Here is a 13781-nt window from a genome sequence, read left to right as displayed (position 1 = left end):
AGAGGTTTGTCCAAAAGATCACACAGCTGACTAGCTCATTCTCCTGGATTTTGAAGAAATTTCTCAGAGTAGTGGGGAGAAATGCTAAAAACCAACACATGCTTTCTTCAGGATTTCCATTTTTTAAATTTGTATCTTAAAATGTATTTAAAAGCTTTGTTAGTAAGTGATCCTCAGGAACTTGAAAATACATATTAGCTCAGCTGGTAGTGACCCTGCAGCACTCCACTGTTAATAAGTAATCAGCATTTTTCATACAATGCCTTTCTGCTTTAGATGGAGGACCATCCCCTAATTTGATATACAAGGCTATACTTCAGTGCAACATCACCACCAGTGCTATTGCTGTGAATTTACATTGGTGTAATAGCAAGTAGAATTGGTTCCTAAAAGAGAGGCAGTGAAAAATGAACATATACTATAATTTCCCAAGTGGTAGATTTTCATATTATTTATGTTCATTCAGGATTTGAATCTCGGAGATTGAATTAATTTCAGATCTCCTACCACCTGACCCAAAACAAAAACCAAACAGCTGTGTTTGTGACTGCTTGGTAATATATTTTTCCAGGAAAACACAGCTTAATCTGGGCTCTGCTGAAATAGCTGTCTGTTGTTTGTGCTTTACAAAACACACCAGTAACTGAAAAGAGAATGAGTATCTGCCTACCCCAGAAAATGTACCTTTTAACTTTGGTGCAGTGCAAGAGTGTGACAAAAATGGGTTTGGAACAAATTTTTAAATCCTGTTCAATGTAAAGAACGGAGATGGTAAAACTAGAAGAGTACTGTGAGGAAGTGCTTAGTTTGGTTTAGTGTTAAAACCACACTGTTCAAGAAAAGGGGCAGTGACCCAAGAGTGCAAATGTGCAGGCAGGAGTAGAAATTCTGAGAACAGAAGAGTCCACTTTCTGCAGCACTTTGTAAAATAGGGACCAAAACCAGGGGCTCATTCACCGTATTGACCATAGCACATGACTTAATCCCTGAATGACATCAATTACGTGGATCTTTGTCTGAGCTCAAAATTTGAAAAACGAACTTGGGACTCAAAGCTGAGGTTTTGGAAGGAGTCAGCTTTTTCTGAACACCAGTACTGTCAGGCTGGGTCCTGTGGTGGCAGAGAGAAGTGTTTTGGCCTGCTCTAGTGCAGTCAGTCCTTTGGGGATTCAGCCTTGTCTGCCTGAGAGCAGTACAGAAGGTGTCTTTTATGCTGAGCTCTAAAGGTAGAAGGCAGCTGAGATCTCAAATAGCTTCAGCTGTTTTACATGGGGGGCAGAATGGCACGGTGGCTGGAAATGGAGCTTGTGGATGGACAGACACAAAGTGCTGTGCTCTCTTGCATATAGTTCAGTAAGGTATCTTGGGACTGCTCTGGGCCGCTGCTTTCTGAACAGAATAGTTCCTTTTTTTATCTGCAGTGATGCTTGGAGACGGAGATGGGCACGTGTGTGAATGGGAAATTCACAAATATTCACATCCATCTATATATTTAAATGGCAGGAGAAAATAAGCTTTTCATCTCTTTTATTTCAAGAAACAGAGTTCTGGTCGATTCTTTTCATGAAACTTCCTAATGAGCAGACAATAAGACTATTACATACTTTTGTAATGAATAGATTATGTGGTTGAAAAAGAAAGCATTACTTCAATTAGTTATGCCAGTTGTGAATTATAACACAGTTTTAATTGAAGTAAAGGGAAATCCACATGAATATTCACTGCATTAATCAAGATGAGATGCCTTGCAATGAATACTGAATGAATAATAATGAAACACCAAGAATAAAATGTCACAGTTTAGAGACATTGTATCTCACCTCTTCCATGCACCAGACCGTCAGGATTAATTGAGCCAGCGCAAAACGTTATGGCTGGTGGCATGTTCATTGTTGTGAAAAGGAAATGAAAGTGTAGGTGCAATTTAGATCATTTATCAAAAGCTGGTTCGTCTGGAACTTTTTACAAAACTCAGCTGATGAAATTTCTTGAATCAATTTTGCCAGTTTCTATTTACAGTAGCATGGACCCATCTTCATTGGATATTCTTGTACCACAGTTCATGCATGTGAGGACACAAAGACAAACATTTTGAAACTGTATTAATTGTTTGGAGAGAATGATATGTCTTTTTGATAAGAAATGTTTTTTAACTACCTCACAGGCTTTGCCATCTGGAAGAGCTGATGTGCAAAGGGATCTTTGAGACTGCTATTATATATTTTGAACTTTCAAAATTGTACTTTATTGCAGAGAGAGGAAAATCCTACCTCAACAATTTTTGTCCATCTCCTGAAATTTGGCTGGAATCGTAAGTGGGATTAACCAGCAGAAATGCAAGAATAAAACAGAAGAGTTGGGGTCACTGATTTTGCCTGTAAATTAAGCTTTATCCTGCTTATCCAAAATCAGAGCAAAGGTACTAATTCCAAAAAACAGGAAGATAATTAACTTCTATTATAACCACTTTAGATGAGCTAATATGAATTTCAAATTACATGATTACACCAGTAGATGAGTTATGAAAAAATTGAACTTTGAATTCTGCATTGCAAATACACCAGAAGCTTGGTACACACACCCACTTGGGAAACAATAATGCAGGGCCCAGTTCTCCTCTTATAGACTCTGTTACAGATTAATAGAATTAAGAGCCAGATTAAATAGTATGTTTTCTAATCACAGATCTTAGGCTGCTGTCTTCACAATGAGCTTTGTGTGTCTCCCTAAAACACAGCCTGCACAAAGCAGGCATCCAGTTTGGGCTCAGAAACAAGAGAATCTGCTGCTTCCCCTGCTAGTCTGTTCCAATAGTTAGTCACTCTCACTCTTAAAAATGTGTTACTTATTTCCCATCTGGCAACCAGATATGGGAATGTATGTCAGAATAGCTCTGCTGACTTTAATCTGCTGCTCCTGATGAGAGGAGAAACAGGCCAGAGGTCTGTTTGCTCCTGATCCTGACTTGGAGAGCCCATTAGCGCTGCAGGTCTGAGTGCTTGGTGCCAGCTATTCCAGCCAGCAAGCTGGGATGTTCCTTACTGTCTTATTACTTTCTTCTGCTTGTTCCACTAAGTGAGCATTTGTTCACTGAGTCAGCCCTTACATGACTGTTCTACCCACTCCTTTCCCCCCCTTTCTCTCCCAGCAGAGAATTGTTGCAAAGTACGGTGGTGCACAGTGCCTGCCATTTCCACGAGCAGGGCAGGAGTTCATTCTGCCCATTCACAAGTTATTCTGACTCTTTGAAACACACATGTGCGTGTGCACACAAAACCACGAGCAAACCCACTCAGAATCTGTCTCAGAAATTCCTGCTGACAGCTGTCAGTTATCCCACACCGACGTAAGCTCCCTTTTGGTCTTTTAAAGGTCAAACCCATCCTGTTGCAGAGGATCAGGAAGTCAGTGCGTGACAAATCAGGCAGTTGCTAGAGAGTGATAAAATTTTCATTTTGGATCAATAATGATATATGACAGTGTCTAGGAAACAGTTTTAACACTTCTACTACAACATGATTTTGTAACGTCGCAGCTAATCTTGTAATGATATCGCCACCTGGTGCCTGCTGCATCGTATACCAAGCTGCAGGAAACGCAGCGTTACTATGACAATTCTGTGGCAGATGCTATGGGCTTCCTGTAAAATATTTGGCTCAAAACGCTCCTTGTGAGAGGGGCAGGATGGGCACAGCTGATACCAAAACGCTGGAGCCTGGGTATGTGACGATTTTGGAATATGGTGGTTGCCACCACAGTGCCATTTGTAAAGCCAGTGTAACCCTGTAGGGTACAGCAGGGTGGGTCTGCTGGGGGACACCGAGGTGGTGGCTGTGTCCCCTGTCAGCACTATGCAATGCAACGGGTGCTGCAGATCGGTGTACTGGCAATACCTGTTCACCTCTTCATCCCAGTGCCCAAGAAAATTTCTCTTTTTTGAATACTCTTCAAATGCTGAAGAGTTCCTTTTCATTTATATGGCTTTGGTGTTTAGCAAAACATTGAATCACTTATCAAGAGCCAGTTTCTGCTTCCCTTAAAGTGAGAAGTCCCACAAGGTTCGGAACCTAGGATTTATCCTTTGCTGTTTTGCACTTATAATGAGGGCTGCAGGAGATAGACCTTCAGGACAGCATTGTAATCTCTAGATATGCTGGGCAGATGACACCTAGAGATCTGATTTTATTATATAATTTTATTTCATGGTTTAGCATCACCTCCTTGTGGGTTCAGTCCAGAGAAGACTCCATTTCCGTGCCCTAATATGCTGTGAATCCTGCATCCACACCAACTTGGCTGAAGGGGTCTGTGCTGCTGTGACAAGCAATTCTGTTCCTTCTGAGTCAAGGGAGTCCTGGAATGGCCTCTTCCTCACATCCTCTCTGCATATTGTCTTGGAGGGAGTACTTTTGGACAACACTGGGACACCATCCCATGCTTTGCTGAGCTACAGAGTTTCACAATTGCCTCACTGTGCAGAAGGGAACCAGGAACTTGGCCACGACCGTTTCCTAAGCTCCTTACATTGTGCTGTGGTTTGCAAGAGCTTTTCTGTCCTAGGCCAAGAAGGGGTGCCAGCTCACCCTTCTACCCTAAAATGCAGGCTTCAGGCAGGAGAAATGTTCCCCTGCATGCTGTTGCCACCAAAAGCACAGGTTGCATGAGGCCATATGATGTCAGGAGAAGGGTGAGCAGGACAGTGGGGTTGGCTGAGCAGCACGGAAAGGTGCAGCAGCTAGGAAGCCTGGCAGAGCAAAAAGTCCTGGAGCACTATGACTATTTCTAGTGGATTTTCCTCTGCCAGGGAAGAATGAGTCAGACCAAGATATAGAAGGAAGAAGGTTGAACAGAGCAGTGAGGGCTAGAGGAGAGAGATTAAGTTGGGGCAGATGGCAAGCTCAGGGGTCACCTCAGAGAGGATCTGCTCCTGAAAACAGTGCTTGGTTCTTCACATTCCACTTTCCCTCACAGAGTATGGGGGAGGGCAGGAGCACCATCTACCCCCACCAAGACCTTTCCAGGATCTCTGTTGTCTGGCTGTCATACCAGCCATGGTCTGTCCGTGGATGCAGGTAGACCTTGCTTCCAGGTGCTGACTGCCATGTTCCTAACAATTTCTCTTCTTTTCCCATTCCCCATCATGCTCCATGTAGAGGGACTGCAGTCCTGGGTTTGCACTATGCTGGGTGTGCAGGTACACTCTTACCTGTGTAGGTGGCCCCTACAAATATTAAGATAAGGTGAGGAGTCACCCGTGGACTCACCTCTGATCATTTCTTTGTGCTTTATCCTGGGTCCCTGCTCAGCACTTCCTCATTTCCTCCAGCATTCATTCTTCAGCACTCCATAGGCAACTCTGTCCCACCTGACAGGGCCTGGATTTATCCTGTTGGACATCTCTAGCCAGCTGGGGAACTAAGAATCAATGGCCCTATCTGGTCCCCCATCCTGAATTTTTGACGTATTAGGTACTTGCAGAATTGATTGACTTTGGAGCTGCTACAGTTGAGGAGCTTAGCCACCAGTCTTCCAATGAACAAACCAACACATCCAGCCAAACTTGAGCTTACATTCATCAGCCAAGTGAAGGGAATTAGGCACATTGACACCAGATGAGAATCCAGCCCTAAAATATCTATAAGACAAAGAATGGAAAACACGGAAAGCTTTCATAGGTATTCCATTTAATGTTTTGTAAACTTTCCTGCTGTGTTGCTAGGGGGGTTTTAATATATCAACGTGTTTAAAATAGATCTCAGTGAGATGTTTGTAATTGGAACTAATTCTCCCTCCACCCTGAACTTCCTTATTGTTCCCGGCACCATTTCATCTCCCTCCTGTCTGTAAAAGACCCACTTCCTGCCCCTGTAGCAGTACTAGGAGCTGCACAAGGAATCCTTGTCTTAATGCACTTGGATGCTGACATTGCATTTTCAGCTAGCCAGGCTTCATCTGGAGAGTGGAGTTCTTGTGTTTCCTGATGTGAGTCAGTTGTGAGGAAAGTGTTTAACCTTTTTGTCAAAGGTTAAACATATAAAAGGGGAATGTGAAGCTCTTGTATTCCTGTTGTTGCCACATTAAAGAGAACAGCTTTCATGGCGAAGCTAAATCTTACTTTTCAGGGGGGATATTTCTTTCCGTATCCAATTCAAAGTTGCAGTTTACTGCACTTGTTAAGGAAAGTGTATGTTTGAACAGGACTATAAGACAAGGTCATTCATTAACTGTTTCCATTGTTTTTTTCATCTTGCTAGTCTCCTCTGCCTTTCTCAAAGGATTTGAAGAGACTTGGACAGGCATTTGTATGAAGTGAGCCAATTAGAATTTTTCAAAACGGTCCATTTGTACAAAATACAAAGATCTTCAAAGCAAAATAAATTGCAAGCATTCTTTAGCTTGAAAACAGAAGAATTTGTCACTTCTTTTTCTCATTGACATCATATTATTTTAATCCATCTGTCTCCACTGCTTGGCTGAGTATACTGGTTTCTTACCTATAATTACCAAGACTGATGACTTAGCTATGTTACCTACAATCACATACCTCTTTCCCCTGACTAAACAATTAATGGCATACTCTTGTCATGACCCAGAATACTCTGTCAAAGAGCTCATTCCAGTTTTACTCTATGTGTTGGCTGCTTCTGCCCTTTGTGAAGCATAGGAACACAAACCTATTTTTGTGGAGAGGTAATTCCCCAGGTGACCTGCTGGTTCTGCACCAACTGCCCCACTGATTATTTGTTGGTTGTCTTTATGGTTGGGTCTGAAATACCCCACTGTAATCAATTGACTATGATTATCCAACGAGTCTGAGAGAAAGCCAGGAACAGACTGAAGGTTTGCTCTTGAATATCTGTTGCTCAAGGCCTCCATTCTAGTGGATAATTAGAATGTTCTTCTCTGGTCTGGCTTCTTCTGCAGCTCTCTAGGATTGTGTCAAAAGCTCCACACAACAGTTTTTCTGGGCTGGAAAGATATAGTCTTGAAAGGGAAAAGAGAATAAACAAAAGAGAAAGGATAAAGAAAAATTAGAAACGTCACTCCCAAGGGAGTGTTCCTGACAATCTGTTAACTTTGCATTGGTGAGTTCATAACTACTTCCAAAAAAATGTCACAAACTCTTAGCAGAGCAGCTTGAACCTCTGCTGATGAATTGAAGGAAATTTGTTCTAAAGAAAATACATCAAATGAAGTTAACTCACAATACAGGATCAGCCAAAACCAACACCACAGAACAGGAATTCCTTCATTTTAACAATACCATAATCTCATTGCAGGCTGAGCAGTAACTTTAGAAACCGCACATGTAACACCTTCTCTTACAGTTAAAATTTGGCAGTAGTGGCTTAAAAAAAAAGATCCTAAAGCCAACCTCAATCTTCAGCCTGGATGCATTTGTTTCATTAAGAGGATTTATGAGTTAACCACTTACAAAATCCAATCAATGTAGTGTTAAGGTCCCTATGTTTTATTCCAGGCATATATGTAATGTGTTATTCAAAATACACTGCAGAATAGTTCAAAGCTGACACTGTGAGTGCTGCATGAACTGTGGAGGAGGGCTGATTTTCCACTGCTCTGTTATGTGCTTCATCACTGTAGTTCTGTCTCCTCCTGCAAGGCAAACTCGATCTGACTGTGCTTTCCCTAATTACATCGCTTCCATTGAAAGGACGAAAGCAACCACTGTGAATCATGCTGTCAAAAACCCAGGCACTACCTTCCATGGTTCTTCATTTACATTACAATTAAGAGCCTTTTCGTTCCAAAAACTAATTCCTTGCAAAGCTGGGGCAGAAGAGCTCTGTGTGAGGAAGGCCTGGGCTCCAGAATCGGTGGTGATACAAAGTTAAAGCAGACACAGCATAAAGCAGCTGCGTGGTCACTGCCACAGCTCCTGGCCTGCAGCAGTAGCTGTGACCTCCTCTGTTCCTGCGTGGAATGACTGTGAGAAGCAGACCTGGTTGCAGATCAGTAGGACAAACAGAGACATGTCTCCTTGGGCACATGACAGCTCCTGCTGTTTGCCTGCTATAGAAGGAATCGCTGCACCAATTCCTGCAGCTCCTGCACATGGCTTCTCTGGACTTCCTGCACCTCCCAGGCTCTGAGCCTCCAATGGAAGCATAGAATGGTTTGGGTTGGAAGGGACCTTCAAGACCATCTCATTCCAACCCCCCTGCTATGGGCAGAGACATCTTTCACTAGACCAAGTAGCTCAGAGCTCCATCCAACCTGGCCTTGAATACTGCCAGAGATGGGGCATATATACCAGTAATCCAGGAATATCCCTGGGCTGGGATTTGTTCCATCTGACTGAATGTGGGAGTTAGGAGTGCAGTAACACCAGGTGCTGTATATTAATGGTTCAAGATGTTATGCAGATCTACAACAAAGATGCTGTGATATTAGCAGATCTTTTGGGCAAAGAGGAGCAGGAACAGGCTGTTTATTTGAGCAGGGATCTTTTCTCCCTTTCTTCCTCCCCACTCAGAGCTCTGTCCAATCAGATTCTCAGATATCGGATGAAAAACCCACTAAAACCCAAACAAGACAACTAAAAATGATTGCAAATATTTTTCTGGTTTGTAGAAACCTGGTTCAGGCATTTTGAAGACAAAAAGTTGCTAGAATGACAAAAAGTCATGGGGTTTATATTAGGGAAGGGGGTAAAAGGATGACAAAACCCACACCGTTATTTCCTTTAGGACAGGAGGCTTCACAGGGAGAGAAGCCTGTGTGAAATAAAGTGATTATTTCTGCTGCTGTCACTCTGAACAGTATGGGCAGTATCAGAGCCTCCACCTTCATTCAGCTTAAACAATAATTTAGCCTTTTCCTTCACAGCATCAGGATATCCTCCTGTGTTTAGCCACAGACTACCAAAACCCTGTGTGTATTTGTCAGTGGTGCAGAACTTTTTTCCATACAGACATAGGACAGGTTCCAATCCATTTCATCTAGAAAGATGAATTGGAATTGGATCTGAAATGAGAGAACCTGGGCTCATTTCCCAGTTCTGCCATGTACATCTTGCAGTCTTAGGCAAATCTTAGCTCTGTCTGTTCTGAGCTATTTGGGGCAGGCACTTTCTCATTTGCTATGCATACATGAAGTGCTCAGCACAAAGGGGACTCCAACCACTCATGAGTAACCAGTGACAGATGGTTATAAGTTGTCAGTGTGACTAGGTATTCCCACTCTGATAGTTTTTGCTAGCAATTTTCATCTTTTAAGAAATCTTGCCAGCAGGCCAGAACTGGAAGTATGTAAATGAAAAATTAAATGAAGGAGTCCATTTTCAAAATGTCTCTTTTCCAGATCTAAAATTCTGAAAAGACTTTCCACTATAGGAGCTGAGACACATTGGACAAACTGGCAAAATCCTTCTAAAGCCAAATGTCAGCGCTGTGCTTACTGAAATCCATGGCAAGCTCATCTTTTTGACTTCCAGAAATGGCATAAAGAACTCTTTTGGGACAGGTATTTAATCCTTAATCTCTTACTTGCATTCACTCAAATGAGCTTTTCACAATTAGGAGTTTCCCCGTTTGGCAGCACTTCTGCATTGTCACAGGCAGAGATGACAAAATAAACTACTCTTACGCATATTCTGGAGCTCTTCTGAGCAAAAATAGTGGCCCTCAGCTTTAATCTTCGGAACTTCACGTCTCAGTGTAGCTATTCTGATGGCAGGGGTGAGCAGATCTGGCTAAGGCAGGAAACAGATGTATCCTCTTATTCTTAACATAAATTTTTGGGGGTTTATTTTTTGGTTAGTTGCACTCCTAATCTCACTTTTGATCGAGTGCAGAGGAAAAGAGTAATTAGTGAAGTATTAGTGTTATTATTATTTCCTGACATTAACTCTCCTGCTACTTGTCCATCCTTTTCTCAGGCCCAGCAAAATGGTGTGTGGCATTAACAGCTGAAGAGCCTTTTTTATTGCTGGTCCCTCTCTGAGCTCTGAAGTTCACTGCCTTCACTCTGCTGAGCTATGTGGGTGGTAAGGGCCTTAGAACAGTATAGCCTAAGCAGGAAGTGGAATATGTTTTATTAGTGGAGTTTTTGTCATTGGAGAACTGTTTTCCAAATGCACTTTTTTTTATCTGCAAAGCAGATACAAATGTATTTTATAACAACTATCTTACTGTACAGCAATGTATAATAAATAATATCTATTACCATGACTGCTGTGATTTTAAAATTAATGAGTCAATTTTTAACATGACTCCAAATAATGCATAGCTGCAATTTGGCTTAAGCCATCATTGAGGTGGCCAAGGCACAAAAAGAGAGGAGTTAATTTACCAAACATCTCAGACAGGAGCTGGCCCCTCATCCTCTGAAGGTGAGACCTACAATTAAGAACAGGGGGTTCATCCTGCCCATTGCTTTCCATGAGAATGAGTACCCCAGCATTTCTGACACCTCTCTACTTACCCTATTGCAAAAGGCATAATCATTTGTTGTGTAGCAGGCAGTACAAGCACATCCTTCCCTCCTAACATCTGGTCTGCATAGATACTCCAGGGACCATGAGGAGATGGAGAGTGGGAGTTTTTTTCCTCTCCCCCTTTCACTCTTCTTTTTCCCCCCCAGCTATTACATAATAGTTGATTTTTGGCAGCTGTAGTTATCCCTGGTGAAAAGTTTTTGTTCCCTAAGCAGTAATGATAGTACTTCAGACCATATTGCAAACATTCATGGAATTTTTTTATACAAACCTGCTACATGTGTACCTTTTTAGTTACTGTGGTATTGTTCTCAGTATAGCACAACTCTGCAGTGTAAGATACTTATAAAAAGATATCCCTCCTGTAATTTCATTTTCTTAAAAACCAGAAATTTATTTTGAAGGCAAAATTTTCTGAGAAAGCCAAGCTTTATTTAAAGCATCTCTGTATTCAAGCAGAGATAATCATTCAAGAGGCAATCTAGTCTATTTTCACAAAACTCTTTAGATCTTTCATCATCAAATTTAATTGGCTTTCATTGTGCTCAGCTGCTTTTGATACATTTTTGACACCTTATTTAAAACCCACAATTACAGGTTAGAATCATTATGGCCACTGAGGCAAATTCAGTTCAGAGGCAAGTCGGTGAAAATCAAGGTAACAGAGCAATCACGCGTGCTTGCAACATAGCTGGATGTTTTCCTTCCAGCATCAGGGCCAGACACAAGCACGTGCCCTCCTGACAGGCTGGGAGCTGTAGCCTGCATGTGGCAAAGTGGGACGTGCAGAGCTGTACAGCTGTCTGTACACAGTGCAGTAACTGCCCCCGGGTAGGGGGGTATTCCTCTCTCTCAGGCATGAGGATGAGCAGTGGTGAAACATGGAGGCTGAGGAGCAGCTGGAAAACAGCTACACACTATTGGATCGCTATCATTTCTTAGACTCTTGAACATGAAGGGAAACCACTCTCTTCCACGCTTGCATGCATTTTGTTACGCTCATTGCTCAGAGACATATTGCAACTGCCTAGTTGGTCTTTTCAATCTCTCAGTCCCCAAGGAAACTTTGGATGGAGGGGAATAACAGCACAATATCAGGGCTGTCAAGGTTGGAAAAGACCTTAAAGATCGTAAACCCAGCTGTGGTTCACCACTAAACCATGTCCCCAAGTGCCACATCCACATGCTTTTGAACACTTCCAGGGATGATGACTCAACCATTTCTCTGGGTAGCCTGTTCCATTGCTTGATAACCTTTCTGGTGAATAAATTTTTCCTAATATCCAATCTATATTTCCCGAGCATAACTTGAGGTCGTTTCCTCTCAACCTATCATTTGTTACCTGGGAGAAGAAACTATTTTAATTTTTTTTTTTTTAAACACACCAATTTGCAAAGAAGCTTCCTTTAAGTGCTTCAGTATTAAATCAGCATTGTTTGTCCTATTTAATATTTCCATTGAAAAGAAGGAAGAAGAAGAAGAAGAATGGGGATGCTGCATAGAACAACCTGCTGGCCATTGCTAGAAAATACAGCAACTTGTGTCATACGGGTCACAACCCCCTGCAGGCTGGGGGCAGAGTGGTTGGAAAAGCTGCCTGGTGGGAGAGTTCTCAACAGAAACTGTACAGTTAATCCAAGTATTTTAGTTTTGATTGCTAAACCAAATCCATCTACATTGATTCAGAGGACCCATTCAGAGAAACAGCCCATTTTTGCAGCCACAGTTTTGTGGAGCAACTCTGATCTTTTGGATGAGACACCTCTAAGAGTCAAAATTTTGGAGTTCAAAATGTGCTGGTTTGGTTGTTTGGTTTTTTTTTTTTTATGAGCTTGTAACAATCACAGCATGCTCAGTATTTTGAGGGTGTGACAACATGATGCAGATTGGAAAGGCCTCGTGTTGCATCATCTTTGGTGATTGAAAGTAAAAATTCTTGAAGTGGGTGGAGAAAGAATTGTTACCGTTCCCTGCCACCCTGAAATGATAAATGCTTGGAAAACTCCCAGAATTATATTGAAGTGCCTGAAAAAGTAAATATTTATTCTGCACACAAATCTTTTCGATCTGTCAGTAGTTGAATTTGATTATTCTTCTGTTGGTTTCTATTATTTGACTGGGTGTTTGCAGACAGATGGCCTCTTATAGTGTTAATAAAAACAACTTATGTAGAATGACTGGGCTGTATAGTAATTGGGGAAATACTGAGGATTGGGAAAGAGAATAGCCTGCCAAAACCTAGTGTCTGTTTATACACATTTAATTCCTTCTTATAGCAGATGAAGCTTTTTCTCTTCAGATATGTTCAGTTACTCTGGTCAAGTAAGGCTAGGCTTTGAGATACTGAGGAATTGAGATTTGTATGTCAAACTCATCTTCCTGTCAATTTCAGTGGTTGAACAAAGAAAAGTGTATTTTTGAGTTTGATTTTAATAGCCAAAATTCCTGTACTTTTGAACTTGTGTCAGCAAATCTCTAAAATGCTATGAACTCCAAATGATGCAAGAAAAGCTGGGAAGGGGCTGAGCTGTGGATGGAGTTAACCAAAAGGCAACTGAATTTCTGTTCCCTAACAACGGGAGACCCCAGTCTCCCTTTTGCTTTGTACTGTAGCATCCATTCTGTTTGTTGAAAGTCTTTGTAATCACAACTGTCACCCACTCTTACATAGCAAAAATGCAAATAAGCAAAGTTTAACCAAGAATTAAACCAGATAAAACTTTGTTACAAAATCAGCACAGACATTTGGTGAACTTTATCAAGATGCAATGTTTTAAATTTGTTGAGGGTATATGATGTGAAAAAACCACCTCTGCTTTTGCTATAATGCCATAATTTCTCCCCCTCTTCCTTCTCTTCCCTTGGAAGAAAAATATGACCATTTTTCTCTGTTTTAGGTTTTCAGGTAACTCAGGAATGAAATGGCAAAATTTAGCCTATAAGCATGAAGCATTCTGAAACATACTCATAGATGAGTGAGCTGCAGGAGGCAACCTAGAGAAGCCTCCCCAAATCTACTGTGGCAAAGGCTTCTATTACCTAGAAATGGGGGGAAATTGGAAGTCAGATTCTTCCCTCCTGATCACAGAGATTTGCAATGTGGCTGTCTACACCTGAGCTAATTTTCCACACATCCTTGAAAACCAATGCAGAGAAAGAGGCACTTTTAGGATGGTGTCTGACCAGGCACTTCCATCAGATAGGCTGCACTGTGCCACCAAATAGCCTTTTATGTCCGTGGACAGTTAAAGTAGCCTGCAGTGCCTCGTTCAGACACACTCGTCCCCATTACAGGTGCCTCTGCTTGGTCATCTGCATCCC

At 41.8% G+C, this 13781-nt stretch overlaps 1 long non-coding RNA gene across 1 annotated transcript in view; it reads right to left on the bottom strand.

The window, feature by feature from the left end:
- The window catches only part of LOC109146402, a 38696-nt gene that overhangs the window by 8039 nt on the left and 16876 nt on the right, over positions 1–13781 (bottom strand). The window contains exon 2 of the long non-coding RNA XR_002048395.2: positions 5265–6984. This is a non-coding gene — a long non-coding RNA (uncharacterized LOC109146402). The remainder of the gene's footprint in view (positions 1–5264; positions 6985–13781) is intronic.

Source organism: Corvus cornix, chromosome 5 (assembly GCF_000738735.6).
Source record: "Corvus cornix cornix isolate S_Up_H32 chromosome 5, ASM73873v5, whole genome shotgun sequence".
Taxonomy (NCBI): domain Eukaryota; kingdom Metazoa; phylum Chordata; class Aves; order Passeriformes; family Corvidae; genus Corvus; species Corvus cornix.
Note: the sequence above shows the minus strand (reverse complement) of the source record. Positions and strands in the feature narration are given on the sequence as shown.